The sequence below is a fragment of the Macaca nemestrina genome, chromosome 13 (assembly GCF_043159975.1).
Source record: "Macaca nemestrina isolate mMacNem1 chromosome 13, mMacNem.hap1, whole genome shotgun sequence".
NCBI classification, from domain to species: Eukaryota; Metazoa; Chordata; class Mammalia; order Primates; family Cercopithecidae; genus Macaca; species Macaca nemestrina.
Window position 1 is genome coordinate 65,522,234 of NC_092137.1, and position 16,842 is coordinate 65,539,075.

Consider the following 16,842-nt stretch of genomic DNA (forward strand, 5'->3'; position numbering starts at 1 on the left):
TAAGCACAGTTCAATATCAAAACTATTAAATTGACATTGATATAATCCACAACCTTATTCAAATTTCACCAGTTTTATATGCACTCATTTGTGTGTGTACTTCTATGCAATTTTATCATATGAGTAGATTTGTGTAACCACCACCACAGTCATGATACAGAACTGCTTCATCATCACAAAGATGCCTCATGCTACCTGTTTATAGTCGCATCCATCCCACTCCCTGCCCCCCACACGTAATGCCTGGCAACCACTAATTTGTTCTTCATCTCTATAATTTTGTCACTTCAAGAATGTTATGGAAATGGAAGTATACAGTATGTCAGTATGTAACTTTTTAACAATGAGTTTTTTAAAACTTAGCATAATTACTTTGGGATCCATTCAAGTTGTGTGTATCAAAAGTTTCTTTCTTTTTATTGCTGTATAGTACTCCATGGGATAGTGTATCACATTTTGTTTAACCATTCATTCATTGAAGGACAAAAACTGGTTGTTTCCAGTTTTTGGTTATTGCAAATAAAACTGTTATGAACATTCATGCATATGTTTCCGTGTGAATGAATGTTTTCATTTCTCTGGGGTAAGTGCCCAATTGTACAGTTGCTGGGTTGTATGGTAAGTGCACATCAGTTGTACAGTTGCTGAGTTGTATAGTAAGTACATGTTTAGTTTTATAAGAAATGGTATTTTCTTTTCTTTTTTTTTTTTTTTTTTTTTTTTGAGACGGAGTCTAGCTCTGTCGCCCAGACTGGAGTGCAGTGGCGCGATCTCGGCTCACTGCAAGCTCCGCCTCCCGGGTTCACGCCATTCTCCTGCCTCAGCCTCCGGAGTAGCTGGGACTACAGGCGCCCGCCACCACGCCCGGCTAATTTCTTTTTGTATTTTTAGTAGAGACGGGGTTTCACCGTGTTAGCCAGGATGGTCTCGATCTCCTGACCTCGTGATCCGCCCGCCTCGGCCTCCCAAAGTGCTGGGATTACAGGCTTGAGCCACCGCGCCCGGCCAAGAAATGGTATTTTCTACACTGAGTGTATCATTTCACAGGCTGACCAGAAATATATGAGAAATACAGTTTCTGTATTTGGTATCTCAATAGCATTTGGCATTATTTTAAAAAATTTTAGTCATTCTAATATTTTAATAGGTATGTAGTGGTATATCATTGTGGTTTTTTTCATTTTTTTGTTTGTTTTGGAGACAGAGTCTTGCTCCATTGTCCAGGCTGGAGTGCAGCTTACAGCTCACTGTAAGCTTACCATAGCTTACCACCACATCCAGCTAATATTTAAATTTTTTGTAGAGATGAGGTCTTACTATGTTGCCCAGGTTGGTTTCAAACTCCTGGGCTCAAATGATCCTCCCACCTCAGCCCCCCAAGTAGCTGGGATCACAGGTGTGAGCCACCATTCCAGGCTAAGTTTTTATTTTTTGAAGAGATAGGGGCCTCACTATGTTGCCTGGGCTGGTCTCCAACCCTTGGGCTCAAATGATTTTTCTGCCTTGGCCTCCTGATGTGCTGGGATTAAGGGTGTGAGCCACCATGCCCGGCCTCGTTGTGGTTTTAATTTGCATTTCCATAATGGCTCATGATGTTGAACATCTTTTCATGTGTATCTAATGAGTGTTTTCAAAAATGGTCTCTAAGAACTCATCACGACTTAAGGCAATACTACTTCTTGGGAAAAGGAGAGGAAACTGGGAGTGATACTGGGAAGAAAAGGGGACTCATGGTACATCTAAAATGTTCTATATGTTAAAAAGAGAACAAACTCGGCCGGGCATGGTGGCTCACGCCTGTAATCCCAGCACTTTGGGAGGCTGAGGCGGGCAGATCACCTGAGGTCAGGAGTTCGAGACCAGCCTGGACAATGTGGTGAAACCCTGTCTCTAATAAAAATACAAAAATTAGCCAGGCGTAGTGGTGGGTGCCTGTAATCCCAGCTACTCGGGAGGCTGAGGCAGGAGAATCTCTTAAACCTGGGAGGCAGAAGTTGCAGTGAGCTGAGATCAAGCCATTGCACTTGGCAACAAGAGCAAAACTCCGTCTCCAAAAAAAAAAAAAAACCCAAAAAACAGAACTGATAAATGTTTGAGGTGATGGATATCCCAATTACCCCGATGTGATCATTACATATTGCATGTATGCATCAAAATATCACCTGTATCCATGAATATGTACAATTATTATGTATCAATTAAAGAAAAAGAAGTAATCCCCCAGGGAGGTAGACAATATAGACCTTAGGCCTCCAGGCCAATGAAAGAGGCAGGATCTGAGCTTAGTTTTACTAGGCTCTATTTTTATTTCCATAAATTCACATATTTTTTATTTTGGACTTGTTTGTTAAGCTTCAAGGCCTGAAACAGCTTGTGAAAAAAAGCTCATTCTGTTCCAGGCACACTGCCTTTGGGGGACTTGGCCATGGAATATATTCCTTTTTAATCTTTCATTAGAGATGTAAATTTATCACTGAACACACAAGTCTTCTGTTTGTTCTCTTTCCTTTCTTTTTTTTAATTTTTTTTTTATTTTGAGACAGAGTCTCACTGTGTCGCACAGGATGGAGTGCAGTGGTGTGAGCTCAGCTCACTGCAACCTCCACCTCCCAGGCTCAAGCAATTCTTGTGCCTCAGCCACCTAAGAAGCTGAGACCACAGGCCTGCACCACCATGCCTAGCTAATCTTTGTATTTTTAATAGAGACAGTGTTTTGACATGTTGGCCAGGGTGGTCTCGAGCTCCTGGGCTCAAGTGATACGCTCACCTCGACCTCCTAAAGTGCTGGGATTACAGGCGTGAGCCGCCATACCTGATGTGTTCTCTTTTCATTTTTTTTTCTTTTTCTTAAACGGGGTCTTGATATATTGCTCAGGCAGGTCTTGAACTCCTGGGCTCAAGCCATCCTCCCGCCTCTGCCTCCCTAAGAGCTGGGATTACAGGTATGAGCCACCGCATCCAGACTGTTCTCTTTTTAATTGCAAACTATTATATCAGATTTTAATCACAAAGTTGAGACTATAGCATATCTTATTTAGGTTAAAGATTTATAAATTCTGAATTTAATCACATTTTATACATCTTATCTAGATAGTACAAATGATTCTTAAGTTTAAACATTTGCAATTGCTGTGATCATTTACTTTTCTTTTGGTGATGACAGCTCATGTGGAGGTCAGAAGTTCACATTTTGATGTTAAATACTGTTGTCAAGCTTTTTTTTTCCTTAAAATCATATGAAAAGATAAACTCAAATTTATTTAATTTTAAAACTAGGGCCACTGGACATTTATTGAAAAGTCAGCTACTAGAAGTCAAATTCTGAGAGCAATAAAAATGATACATCATTGTGTAATAGATCCTATAGGCATAAATTTTATCATCTATGCGTTATATTGCATATATGTGTATGTTTATGAGTAATAGACATTTAATTACACTGTAGACCTGTTATACAACTTACAATAAAACTTAAACAACAGGAGCATCATTGTTCACTTGTTGGACAGCACACTGGGTCAGCAGGCCTCAAGGACAAAAAAATTAAACTTGGAAACAAAAGCCTAAAAGAATCAACAGTAAGTGGCTGAGTTTTGGTAAGAACATGTATTAAAATGTTGCAAAAGTTCGTAAAAGTGCTGTTGATGAATTTATAGTAGAGTGTCTTCCATATTTTATCCAGAAGCCCAAGGGAGCTCTAGGCTTAACATTTAACTGAAGGATACACTATCATCTTGCAATTGATAGTGTGTAAGGTAATGGAGCCTTGACAAAAGGAGAAACAAAAAGCAAAAAATCTACCATTGTTTATTTAGTACGGAGTATTCCATCCACAACCTACCTACTTACCTACAAATACGTATGCATACACGCGTGCACACACATACACATGCACGCGCACAGGTTAGAAAGTTAAATGGTTTAACAAGATTTATGAAGATGAGCATCAGACCCCTGCCTTATTCTTTTTACTCTTAATTTCTTATTCTCTCTACTCCTAATTTCTGCTCACATAAGGCAACAACTTTAACTCTTTTAGTTGTTTCTTCTGATATTTAACCCTCTATTTCTAAACATGCTTATTTGACTATTTCTTGATCTTTTTCAGTATAGACATCACCTATTAACCATCTACTGTGGAAGATCATTTAATTCTCTTAAGACACCTCCCTAACACATATTTCTTTTCCCCTTATCATCCTAACACCAATATATCATATTTGATTAGACCAGTATTCAATATTTACATTCATTCTGAGTCATACAGTCCATAAGATGACATTTCCTTGATATTACAATTTTATTTATTTATTTATTTATGACATGGCATCTCACTCTGTCACCCAGACTGGAGTGCAGTGGTGGGATCCTGGCTCACTGCAACCTCTGCTTCCCAGGTTCAAGCGATTCTCCTGCCTCAGCCTCCTGAGTAGCTGGGATTACAGGTGTGCGCCACCACGCCTGGCTAATTTTTGCATTTTTAGTAGAGACAGGGTTTCACCATCTTGGCTGGTCTGGAACTCCTGACCTCCACTGATCTGCCTGCTTCGGCCCTCCAATGTGCTAGAATTATAGGTGTGAGCCACTACACGCAGCCTACAGTTTTTAAATTTTTTCCTAGACTTAATTATTACCTCATTTTTTCTTTAGTTTTTATTTTTTTTCTTTTCTTTTCTTTATCTTTTTTTTGAGATGGAGTTTCACTCTTGTTGCCTGAGCTTGAGTGCAGTGGTGCGATCTCCACTCACTGCAACCTCTGCCTCCTGGGTTCAAGAGATTCTCCTGCCTCAGCCTCCTGAGTAGCTGGGATTATAGGCACATACCACCACGCTCAGGTAATTTTTTGTATTTTCTTTTTTAGTAGAAACAGGGTTTTACCATGTTTGCCAGGCTGGTCTTGAACTCCTGACGTCAGGTGATCCGCCCGCCTCAGCCTCCCAAAGTGCTGAGATTATAGGCGTGAGCCACCGTGCCCGGCCCTTAGTTTTTCTTTGTTCTTGCTACCACTAATTCATCACCAAACTACAAGTATGTATTTCTCAAAGTTTTAAAATACATCAGAAAATCTATTGTTTGTGTGAGTCAGAGTGAATGAGAGAGAGAGAGAGGTTGATTTCCTTCCTTGGGATTTTTGTTCCATCAGCATTCATGGAATTCTTGTCTCCCTCCTGTATTGGATCCCTGGCCTCCTAGTTCCTCTGATTTCATATTTCTTGAGTAGCTCCCCCACTTCCCTTCAGTAACTACCTGAGGAAGAGAGCATATCTAGAAAATTGTTTCTAGGCTCTTGAAAATAATGTTTTATTTTTCTCAAATAATTTTTTATCTCTGCTTTCTGCTCTTTCTTTCTAGAAATAATATTCTGATATTGGTCTGATGAGTCTAGGCTGTCATGCCTGTAATCCCAGCACATTGGGAGACCGAGGTGGAAGGATTACTTGAGGCCAGGAATTCAAAACTGCAGTGAGCTCTGATTGAGCCACTGCACTCCAGCCTGGCTGACAAATCAAGACTGTCTCTAAAGAAGGAAAGAAAGAAAGAAAGAAAATAAATAAATAAATAAATAAAACACTAAAAATAAAACAAAACCCAAAAGCCCCACTGATTGGAAGCTGTGTGTTGAATGCTGAGTCTTGCTGACTAGTGGGTTTCACTGTCAGCAGGGGTTTGACTGCTTTTGTTAGGGGACCACCAGCTGTAAATATCTGTTAATGTTGCCTCTGAATAGCTTTTTTTTTTTTTTTTTTCTTTTTCACCAAAACAGAAAGACAAACGAGGTAGGGTGGAAGTGGCAAATTGACTGCTGGCTTGTTGGGAAGGAGACTGGGTTTCTCACTCTTTGGATATAGACTTCTCATTACCTCCCTGTTTTTAATAAGGCTCTCATCCTCAGATATGCTTGTCCCTGAGAACAGACTGCCTTTTTCTTCAACTAATCTGAGAGTAAAACTGCTCTACTCCATTACAAAGGAGTGGGTCATTGGCTGCAAGGGCTGAAGGAGGTTATTTAAGCGTGCAACTGAGTTGGACATATTTTCAACCAGGTCCTTTTCGGAATTCTGCCTCACGAGCAGGCTTGCTTTTTTCCCTCCATTTCCACCTCAGGCATTAAGTTTTCAGCTTTCTAAAGTTTTCTTAGTTAATTATCATTCCTTCATCTGCTCTCTGGTTTATATTTGCTGATCTTCTTTTCTCTCTTTTCCATGTCTTTTTGTCTTCTTGTGGGCTTTGTTTTTTCAAAAAACCCAAAACCTTAGCTGTCATTTTGTTGGAATCAAGGAAAGAGTGGAGAAAATGTGTCATGCTTGACCAGATTTCATTATTTCTCAAAGTCTAGTTTTAAAACAAAACTTGCAAAGGTATGCCACTCTTACTGAACTAGAAGCTAATCTTACTGTGGTTTACAAAGTCCTCCATCTATCACTCTTCCCTTTACTTAGTATACTCTAGCCTCACGAGCCTTCTATTCCTTGAATGAACACACTAATTTTTTTTTCTTTCTCTCTGTCTTTCTTTTCTTTAAAGCAAAGATCACTAGTTGTGCCCCAATATCCATCCTCCCCTTTCTTGGAAATAAAACTCATAATTATTAGCTTGGCACATGGCTATCCAGAACAAAGACTACATTATCCAGCCTCTCTGACAGGTAGATAGGACTAGCAAAGTTCTAGCCAGCGAGATGGAACTAGAAACACTGTAAGACATGGAGCTTCCAGAAAGAGTCCTTAAAAGGAAGAAGCTTGCACTTCATCATCTCCACGTCCCAACCCCCATCCCTTCCTCTTTCTTACTGGCTGAGATGTAAAAATGATAACCGTAGCACAAACGACCATTACATATTATGAAGCAGAAGCTGTATGATGAAGATGGCAAAGCCACAAGGACAGGAGGCCAGATCCCTGTTACTGTGGAGTGTCATTCAGCCCTAGAATATTTACCTACCAACTTCATTCAGGTGGCAGAGAAATAAACATCCATGTTCTAAGCCACTATTACCAGGGTCTTCTGTCGCTCACAGCTGAATCTAGCAATGAGCAAAGGTTCCGGTTGTGTGCTACCTCCTAAGAGCGGTGTTCCCCACTCTAAGTCACTTTTAATTATTTTTCCTTATAGCACTTCTCATTATCTGAATTTATCACATTTTTTAAGTTTACTTGTTCAATATGTCTCTCCCAACAAGAATGTAAGCTTCATAAAGGCAAAACCCATGCCAAGGTCCTAGAATGGAGCCTGGCATACCGTGGGTGTTCTGTACATATTTGTTGACTAATAACACCTGATTAGGTCAGAATCCTACTGGTGTTAGGAAGAAAGGGAGATTCTCTAAGCTCTCTCTGCATGGAATAGTTCCAGCCTCTCTGTGCAGATACCACACTTGCCTATCGCTTTTCTGATTACAAATTCAACCCTTCAAGTGTTTTAAAACCAGAAAATAAGGCTTCTGAAGAGATGGCTCACATCTGTTGGTTAATAAAAGGTATGGGCCAGGCGTGGTGGCTCACATCTGTAATCCCAGCACTTTGGGAGGCCAAGGATGGAGGATTGCTTGAGCTTAGGAGTTCAAGACCAGCCTGGCCAACATGGTGAAACCCCGTATCTACCAAAAAACAAAAAAAAACAAAAATACAACCAAAAATTAGCTGGACCTGGTGGTGCCTGCCTGTAGTCCCAGCTACTGGGGAGGCTGAAGTGGAAAGACTGTCTGAGCCTAGGAGGCAGAGGTTGCAGTGAGCCGCGATTGTACCACTGCACTCCAGCCTGGGTGACAGAGCCAGACCCTGTCTGAAATAAACAAATGAATAAATAAATAAATAAATGGAATATCTTCCATTCTAAATTGATAAACCGGGATGATTATGGTTTATAATTGATTAGGGTGCATAGTTTTGGAGGTAGGCAGACAAAGCTATGAAGAGCAGTTTTACTGTTTATGGAAGTATGAACTTGACCAGTTACTTAAATTTGCTGAGCTTTAGTTTTCTCATTTGTTTAAAAAAAAAATAAAAAAAACAAAAACAAACAAATAAACAAACACAGAGGGGAATAGTAACATCTGCATTTTAGGACCAATGGGAGTATCAAATGAGACAATCCATATCAGAGATTAAACAATTTTCTCAAGGAGATAGCTAAGAAGTAGGGGGTCCAGGTTTTAAATTCAAGTTTACGATATGATACTGGATTCTTAGCTCTTAGCCTCTATACTGTGCCAACACTAAAAAGGCCTCTGTGACTGTCCTTGTCAGTCTTTCAGCCTTACTGTGTTGAGTTGGATCATCACTTCAACTGGCTTAAACAGAATTTTTTTTCTCTCTAAAAATCTCAGCTTTATTTGGTGAAGCAAGACTCAGCATTTAGGACTTGGAGTTCGTTCAGCCACAGAATCAGAGTATTTGGTATAACTTTTGGATTGGAAAAAGTACTGACAAAATCAGTGAACCGAATTCTAGTCCTAACAGTAGAGCAGCGTATCCCTGAGTGAACTGCTTTAATTTTCATCCCCAAACTTCTTTTCCTAAAATAATATTAATAGTTTTATTGAGATAGAATTAACATACCATATAATTCACTCATTTGAAGTGTATAATTCAATGGTAAAGTTGCGCAACCATCACTACAATCAATTTTAGAACATTTTCATTATTGTAAAATGAAATTTCATACCCATTAGCAGTCACTCCTTATTTCTCTGCCACCTGCTCCCCCACCTCCCACCCAGTTCAAGCAACCACTAGTCTACTTTCTGTCTCTATAGATTTGCCTATTCTGGAAACTTAATATAAATGGAATCATACAATATGTGGCCTCTTGTGACCAGCTTCTTTCCCTCAGCGCATGTTTTTGAGGTTCATCCATGTCGTGGCACGTATCGGTGCTTCATTCCCTTTTATGGCTAAAGATAGTCTATTATATGGCTATATGAGTCCCACACTTTATCCCCTCACCAGGTAATGGACATTTGGGTTGTTTCCACTTTTTGGGTATTATGATGAATGTTGCTATGAACCTTTGTGTACAAGTTTTCGTATGGACACATGTTTTCATTTCCCTTGGGTATATACCTAGTAGTAAAATTATTGAGTCGTATGGTAAATCTATGCTAAACCTTTTGGGGAACTGCCAGACTGCTTTCCAAAGTGGCTGCATCATTTTGCATTCCCACCAGCCATGCATGAGGGTTCCAGTTTCTCCACACCCTCATTAACATTTACTGTTCTTTTGATGATAGCCAACCTAGTGGGTATGAAATGTAATCTTGCTATTTTGATTTGCATTTACCTGATGGCTAATGATTCATGTACTTATCGGCCATTTTTATATCTTCTTTGGCCAAATGTCTGCTCAAATTGTTTGGCCCATTTTAAAATTTTGGTTGTTTCTTTGTTTTTTTATTTTTAGAGTTGGGATCTCACTCTGTCACCCAGGCTGGAGTACAGCAGTGGTGTGCTGGAGTACAGCAGTGGTGTGCTGGAGTACAGCATGGCTCACTGCAGCCTCAAACTCCTGGGAACAAGTGATGCTCCCAACTTAGCCTCCCGAGTAGCTGGGATTACAGATGCCAGCCACTGTGCCTGGCTATTTTGTTTTGTTTTTTGGCTGTTTTTTTCACTGAGTTGTAAAAGTTCTTTGTATATTCTACATACACATCCCTTATAGGATATGACTTGCTAATATTTTCTACTTTTCTGTGAGTTGTCTTTTCACTGTCTTGATGGAGTCTTTTGTAGTGCACACATTTTAAATTTTGATGAAGTCCAATTTATCTATTTTTTATTTTGCTGTTGTACCTTTGGTGTTATATCTAAAAATCTATTGCCTAATCTGAAGTCATAAACATTTATACCTATCCCTCCTAAGTTTATGATTTTACCTCTTATATTTTGGTCTTTGATCCATTTTGAGTTAGTGTCTGTAGATGATGTGAGGTGAGGGAGAGATAAAAGAATGAGGGGCCAGGCGCAGTGGCTGACACCTATAATCCTAGCACTTTGGGAAGCTGAGGCAGGAGGATCCCTTGAGGCCAAGAGTTTGAGACCAGCCTGACTAACATGGTGAAACCCCATTTCTACTAAAAATACAAAAATTAGCTGTATGTGGTGGCACACATCAGTAGTCCCAGCTACTTGGGAGGCTGAGGCAGGAAAACCACTGGAGCCCAGGAGGTGGAGGTTGCAGTCAGCTGAGATCATGCTGCTGCACTCCAGTCTGGCCAAGAGAGCGAGACTCAATCTCACAAGCCTGTAATCCCAGCACTTTGGGAGGCCGAAGCGGGTGGATCACGAGGTCAGGAGATGGAGACCAGCCTGGCTAACACGGTGAAACCCGTCTCTACTAAAAACACAAAAAATTAGCCGAGCATGGTAGTGCATGCCTGTAATCCCAGCTACTCAGGAACTGAGGCAGGAGAATCGCTTGAACCCAGGAAGTGGAGATTGCAGTGAGCCGAGATCATGCCACTGCACTCCAGCCTAGGTGACAGGACGAGACTCCGTCTCAAAAAAAGAAAACAAATAAGGAATATCACAACTAAAATGTCTACTAAAATTATAGTTTATATTGTACACATGAAGTGCCTAGGAGTTCTTTTTTATTTTAAAAAATTATTAACTAAACAAGCTTCAAAACTATAATTCTTCTATTTGAAAGCAACTGGAATGGCTAATAAGGTCAAAACCTATAAGTTTTTGGAAATAAAAAGTTATGAGTTAGGCAAACTGCACTTAATCATGTTACCTGGTCCAATAAGGCAACAATTATTAATGGCTGCTAAAACTATTAAGTGACAGGTTCAGTGGGAATTCTGTGATAGATCATGTGATAACACCAGAACCCACTGAATAATTTTAACATCACTAAATGTGGGACATCCAGACATTACAGATCTCCAAATGTGATGCAATGAGAAGTACATGCTGCTGCCTATGAATAATCTTGCCAAAATAATTGAACCTAAACCTAATCGAGCTTCTAGATCTAACTACTAGTTTATAAAAACATGGAGGCTAGAGGAACAAGAACAATACAGTATGGATATAGTCAGTCAAATCCAGAATGTGAGAAATCCTACAGGCCAAATGACCCAGCCTTCAGCCAAAAAAAAAAAATGGCATACAAAAAGAGAGAGGCTAGGTGTGGTGGCTCATGCTTGTAATCCCAACATTTTGGGAGGCTGAGAGGGGAGATCACTTGAAGCCAGGAGTTAAGACCAGCCTGGGCAACACAGCAAGACCCCATCTCTCCAAAATAATTTTTAAAAATTAGCTGGGTATGGTGGTATATGCCTGTAGTCCCAGCTCTTTAGGAGGCTGAGGTGGGAGGATTGCTTGAGTCTAGTTCAAGGTTATGTGAGTTATGATCATGCCGCTGCACTCCAGCCCAAGCAACAGAGACCCTGTCTCAAGAAGAGACAGAGAGAGAAGAAAGTGTTATAAACTAAAACAGAAATATCAAGCAAATGCAATTTGTGAACCTTGTTTAGAATATGATTGGAAAAAAAAAAAAACTTTTTTCATTTCTCTTGGGTGTATACCTAGGAGTAAAATTACTGAGTCATATGGTAACTCTATGTTAAACCTTCTGGGGAACTGCCAGACTGCTTTCCAAAGTGGTTGCACCATTTTGTAAACTAAAATAGACATATCAGCCGGGAGCAGTGGCTCATGCCTATAATTCCAGCACTTTGGGAGGCCAAGGCTGGTGGATCACCTGAGGTCAAGAGTTCAAGACCAGCCTGGCCAACATGGCAGAAACCCATTTCGACTAAAAATACAGAAATTAGCTGAGTGTGGTGGCATGAGCCTGTACTCTCAGCTACTGGGGAGGCTGACACGGCAGAATCCCTTGAACCTGTGAGGCGGAGATTGCAGTGAGCTGAGATAGTACCACTGCACTCCAGCCTGGGTGACAGAGCAAGACACTATCTCAAAAATAAAATAAAATAAGACCGGGCGTGGTGGCTCAAGCCTGTAATCCCAGCACTTTGGGAGGCCGAGACGGGCGGATCGCGAGGTCAGGAGATCGAGACCATCCTGGCTAACACGATGAAACCCCGTCTCTACTAAAAAATAGAAAAAACTAGCCGGGCGAGGTGGTGGGCGCCTGTAGTCCCAGCTACTCGGGAGGCTGAGGCAGGAGAATGGCGTAAACCCGGGAGGCGGAGCTTGCAGTGAGCTGAGATCCGGCCACTGCACTCCAGCCTGGGCGACAGAGCCAGACTCAGTCTCAAAAAAATAAAAATAAAAATAAAAAATAAAATAAAATAAGATCAAATAAAATAGACATATCAAACAAATGTAATTTGTGGACCTTGTTTAGAACATTTTTGAGACAATTAGGAAAAACTGGATATGGGTTGCATATTACCCAATAAGAAATTACTGTTAATTTTGTCAGTCATAATAAAGGTATTGTAATTATTATCTTTTTTTTTTTTTTTTTTGAGACAGAGTCTCACTCTGTCACCCAGACTGGAGTGCAGTGGCACGATCTCAGCTCACTGTGTCTGCCTCCTGGTTCAAGCGATTCTCCTGCCTCAGCCTCCGGAGTAGCTGGGATTACAGGCACATGCCACCACACCCAGCTAATTTTTGTATTTTTAACAGAGATGGAGTTTCGCCATGTTGGCCAGGCTGGTCTCGTAACCCTGACCTCAGGTGACTTACCTGCCTTGGCCTCCCAAAGTGCTGGGATTACAGGGTTGAGCCATCGCACCTGGCAGGTACTGAAATTGTTTTAAAAGTATCTTTATCTGTAGAACTACCATATGATCCAGCAATCTCCACTGCTAGGTATACATCCCTAGAAAGGAATCAGTATATTGGCGAGATATCTGCACTCCCATGTTTACTGCAGCACTATTCACAATAGCCAAGAAAGGGAATCAACTTAAGTGTCCATCAATGGATGAATGGATAAAGAAAATGCAGTACACATACACAAGTACTATTTAGCCATAAAAGAATGAGATCCTGTCATGTGCAACAGCATAGATGGAACTGGAGGACATTATGCTAAGTGAAATGATCCAGGGATAGAAAGACAAATATTACATATTCTCACTCATATGTGGGAGGTAAAATAGTAGATCTCATGGAGAGAGAGAATAGAATGGTCATTAGAAGAGGCCGGGAAGGGAAACTGGGGAGGGCAAAGACAAACTGGTTAATTGTTAAAATACAGCTAGATAGAAGTTCTAGTTGAAAATACAATAGGGAAGTTATAATTGACAATATTTTATTGTATATTTCAAAATAGCTAGAAAAGAATAATTGTATTGTTCTTAGGCTGGGCACGGTGGCTCACACCTGTAATCCCAAGTCCAAGCGAGATGATAGAATCCCTCCAAAAAAGTCCTTCCTGGCCAGGCGCAGTGGCTTACACCTGTAATCCTAACACGTTGGGATTGGGAGGGAGGATCCCAGTGAGATGGGAGGATCACTTGAGACCAGAGTTGGAGACCAGCCTGGTTAACATAGCGAGACTCCATCTCTCTCTCTCTCTCTCTCTCCCTCCCTCCCTCTTTCTCTTTTCTCTTCTCTTCTCCTGTTCCTTTCTTTTCCTTCCCTTTCCCTTTCCCTCCCTCCTTCCCTCCCTCCCTTCTTTCTCTTTTTTTGAGACAGGGTTTCACTCTGTCACCCAGGCTGGAGTGCTGTGGCGTGATTTCGGCTCAATACAACCTCTGCCTCCCAGGCCAATCAGCTAATTTTTGTATTTTTAATAGAGATGGGGTTTCACCCTGTTGGCTAGACTGGTATTGAACTTCTGGCCTCAACTGATCCACCTGCCTTGGCCTCCCCAAGTGCTGACATTACAGGCATGAGCCACTGTGCCCAGCCACCATCTCTATTTCTTTTAAATACAATAAAATAAAAAATAATAAAATTATAATAAAAAAGTCATTCCTGAGTAGGATGACTCAGGTTAGGAATGACTTAGGTTTTCATGATAGATCTGGAGTTTCCAAAACTCTGGGTAAACAGAGCTCAGGTTTTGAAGTCAGGCACATCTGTGTCTAATCCTGCTTCTGCTACATGATAGGTAAATTTGGGCAGGTAACTTAAGTTTTTTAAAACCTTATTGGAGTTACAACATGAAATTTACACATCTCAAAATTTACCTATTACAAGTGTGCAGTTTGATGATTTTTTGTAAATTTTTATGGTTGTGTAATCATTACCAAAATCTAATTTAAGTATTCCATCAATCCATAAAGTTGTCCCATGACCATTTGCAGCCAAACCTGGCTTCCAGTTTCAGCCCCAGCAATCACTAATCTGCTTTCTGTATCTATAACCTTGCTTTTTCTGTATTTGTGATTTTCCTATGAAATCACACAGTATATGGTCTTTTTATCTGCTATAGTATTTTTAAATTTTTTTCTTTGAGATGGAGTCTTGTTCTGTCACCCAGGCTGGAGTACAGTGGCATGATCTCGGTTCACTGCAAGCTCTGCCTCCCGGGTTCACGCCATTCTCCTGCCTCAGCCTCCCGAGCAGCTGGGACTACAGGTGCCCACCACCACACCCGGCTAATTTTTTGTATTTTTAATAGAGATGGGGTTTCACCATGTTTGCCAGGATGGTCTCGATCTCCTGACCTCACGATCTGCCCTCCTCGGCCTCCCAAAGTGCTGGGATTACAGGCATGCGCCACTGCGCCTGGCCTTTTTTTTTTTTTTTTTTTACTTTCATCCATGTTACAGCATGTATTGGTTTATTTTTATCACTAATATTCTATTGTGTGGCTATACTACATATTGTTTACTTATTCACAAACTGATAGACATTTGAATAGTTTCCACTTTTGCCTCTTATGAGTAATCCTGTAATAGACATTTAGGTACGAGTCCATGGACATGTTTTCATGTCTTTTAGGTATATACCTAGGAGTGAAATCGTTGGGTTATATGGTAATTTATGCTTAATTTTTTAAAACACTGTCAAACTGCTTTCCAAAGTGCCTGTACCATTTTACATTCTCACCAGGAATATAGGAGTGTTTGTTTCTCCATGTTCTTGCCAAACTTGTTTTCTACTTTTTTGTTTTGTTTATTTTTGAGATGGAGTCTCGCTCTGTCACCCACGCTGGAGGGCAGTGGCTCGATCTCGGCTCACTGCAATCTCTGCCTCCCAAGTTTAAGTGATTCTCCTGCTGGAGTCTCCCGAGTAGCAGGGATTACAGGCACCTGCCACCACGCCCAGCTAATTTTTGTATTTTTAGTAGAGACAGGGTTTCACCATGTTGGTCAGGCTGGTCTCGAACTCTTGACCTCAGGTGATCCATTCTCCTTGGCTTACCAAAGTGTTGGGATTACAAGCATGAGCCACCTAGCCCTGCCGAAACTTTTCTATTTTTCTGATTATAGCCATTCTAGTGGGTATTAAGTGGTATCTTATTATGCTTTCAATTTGCATTTCTCTAATGATTAATGATGTTGAATATCTTTTTATGTGCTTACTTGCCATTCATAAATCTTCTTTGGTAAAATATCTATTCAAATGTTTTGCCCACTATTAGGTAATTTGTCTTCTGTGTTCTTTGCTCTGGATACAAATCTTTTGTTGAACATATGATTTGCAAATATTTTCTCCTAGTTCATGGCTTTTTTTTTTTTTTTTTTTTTTTTTTTTTGAGATTGAGTTATGCTCTGTTGCCCAGGCTGGAGTGCAGTGGCACGATTTCCGCTCACTGCAACCTTTGCCTCCTGGATTTAAGCAATTCTCCTGCCTCAGTCTCCTGAGTTGTTGGTATTACAGGCGCCCGCCACCACACCCAGCTAATTTTTGTATTTTTAGTAGAGATGGGGTTTCACCATGTTGGCCAGGCTGGTCTCAAACTCCTGACCTCAGGTGATCCACTTGCCTCAGTCTCCCAAAGTGCTGGGATTACAGGCGTGAGCCACTGTGCCTGGCCCTTTTGCTTTATTTTCTACTTTTTTTGTTGTTGCTTTTTGCCTAAGACAGACCAAGATTTTTCGTTTTTTTCTTTTTTTGAGATAGCGTCTGGCTCTGTCATCCAGGCTGTAGTGTAGTGGCGGAATCTCAGCTCACTGCAAACTCCGCCTCCTGGGCCCAAACCATCTTCCCACCTCTGCCTCCCAAGTAGCTGGGACTACTACAGATAATTTTTGTATTTTTTGTAGAGATGGGGTTTCACCATCTGGCCCAGGCTGGTCTTGAACTCCTGAGCTCAAGCGATCCGCCCACCTTGGCCTCCCAAACTGCTGGGATTACAGATGTGAGCCATTGTCCTGGTCTAGATTTTTTGTTTCAATATATGAACTAAAAGCTTTAAATTTCTATTATGTCAATTATCAATTTTTTCTTTTGTAGATCATGATTTTAGTGTCATATCTAAGCAAACTTTGCTTAATATCAAAAGATTTTCCTCTTTTTTTTTCTGAAATTTATAGTTTTAGCTTAATAGTTAGGCCCACGATCCACTTAAATCAACTTTTATGTGTGATGTGAGCTAAGAATCAAAGTTCTTTTTTTCCCCTCCCACATCATTCGTTGAAAAGATTACCCTTTCCCCATGGATTGTTTTAGCACCATTGTTGAAAATCAGTTCACCATAATGTAAAGGTTTATTTGTGGACTATCTGTTCAATTCCATTGATCGATATATCTGCCTCTATGCCAGTATTAGAGTCTTCATTACTGTAGCTTTATAATAGGTTTTGAATTCAGTTGGTGGAAGTTCTCCATCTTTTTGTGTTTCAAAATCCCTTTATTCTGGTTCCTTTTCATTTCATATAAATCTCAGGACCAAACTTGACAATTTTTTTTTTTTTTTTTTGAGACGGAGTCTCGCTCTGTTGCTAGGCTGGAGTGCAGTGGGTTT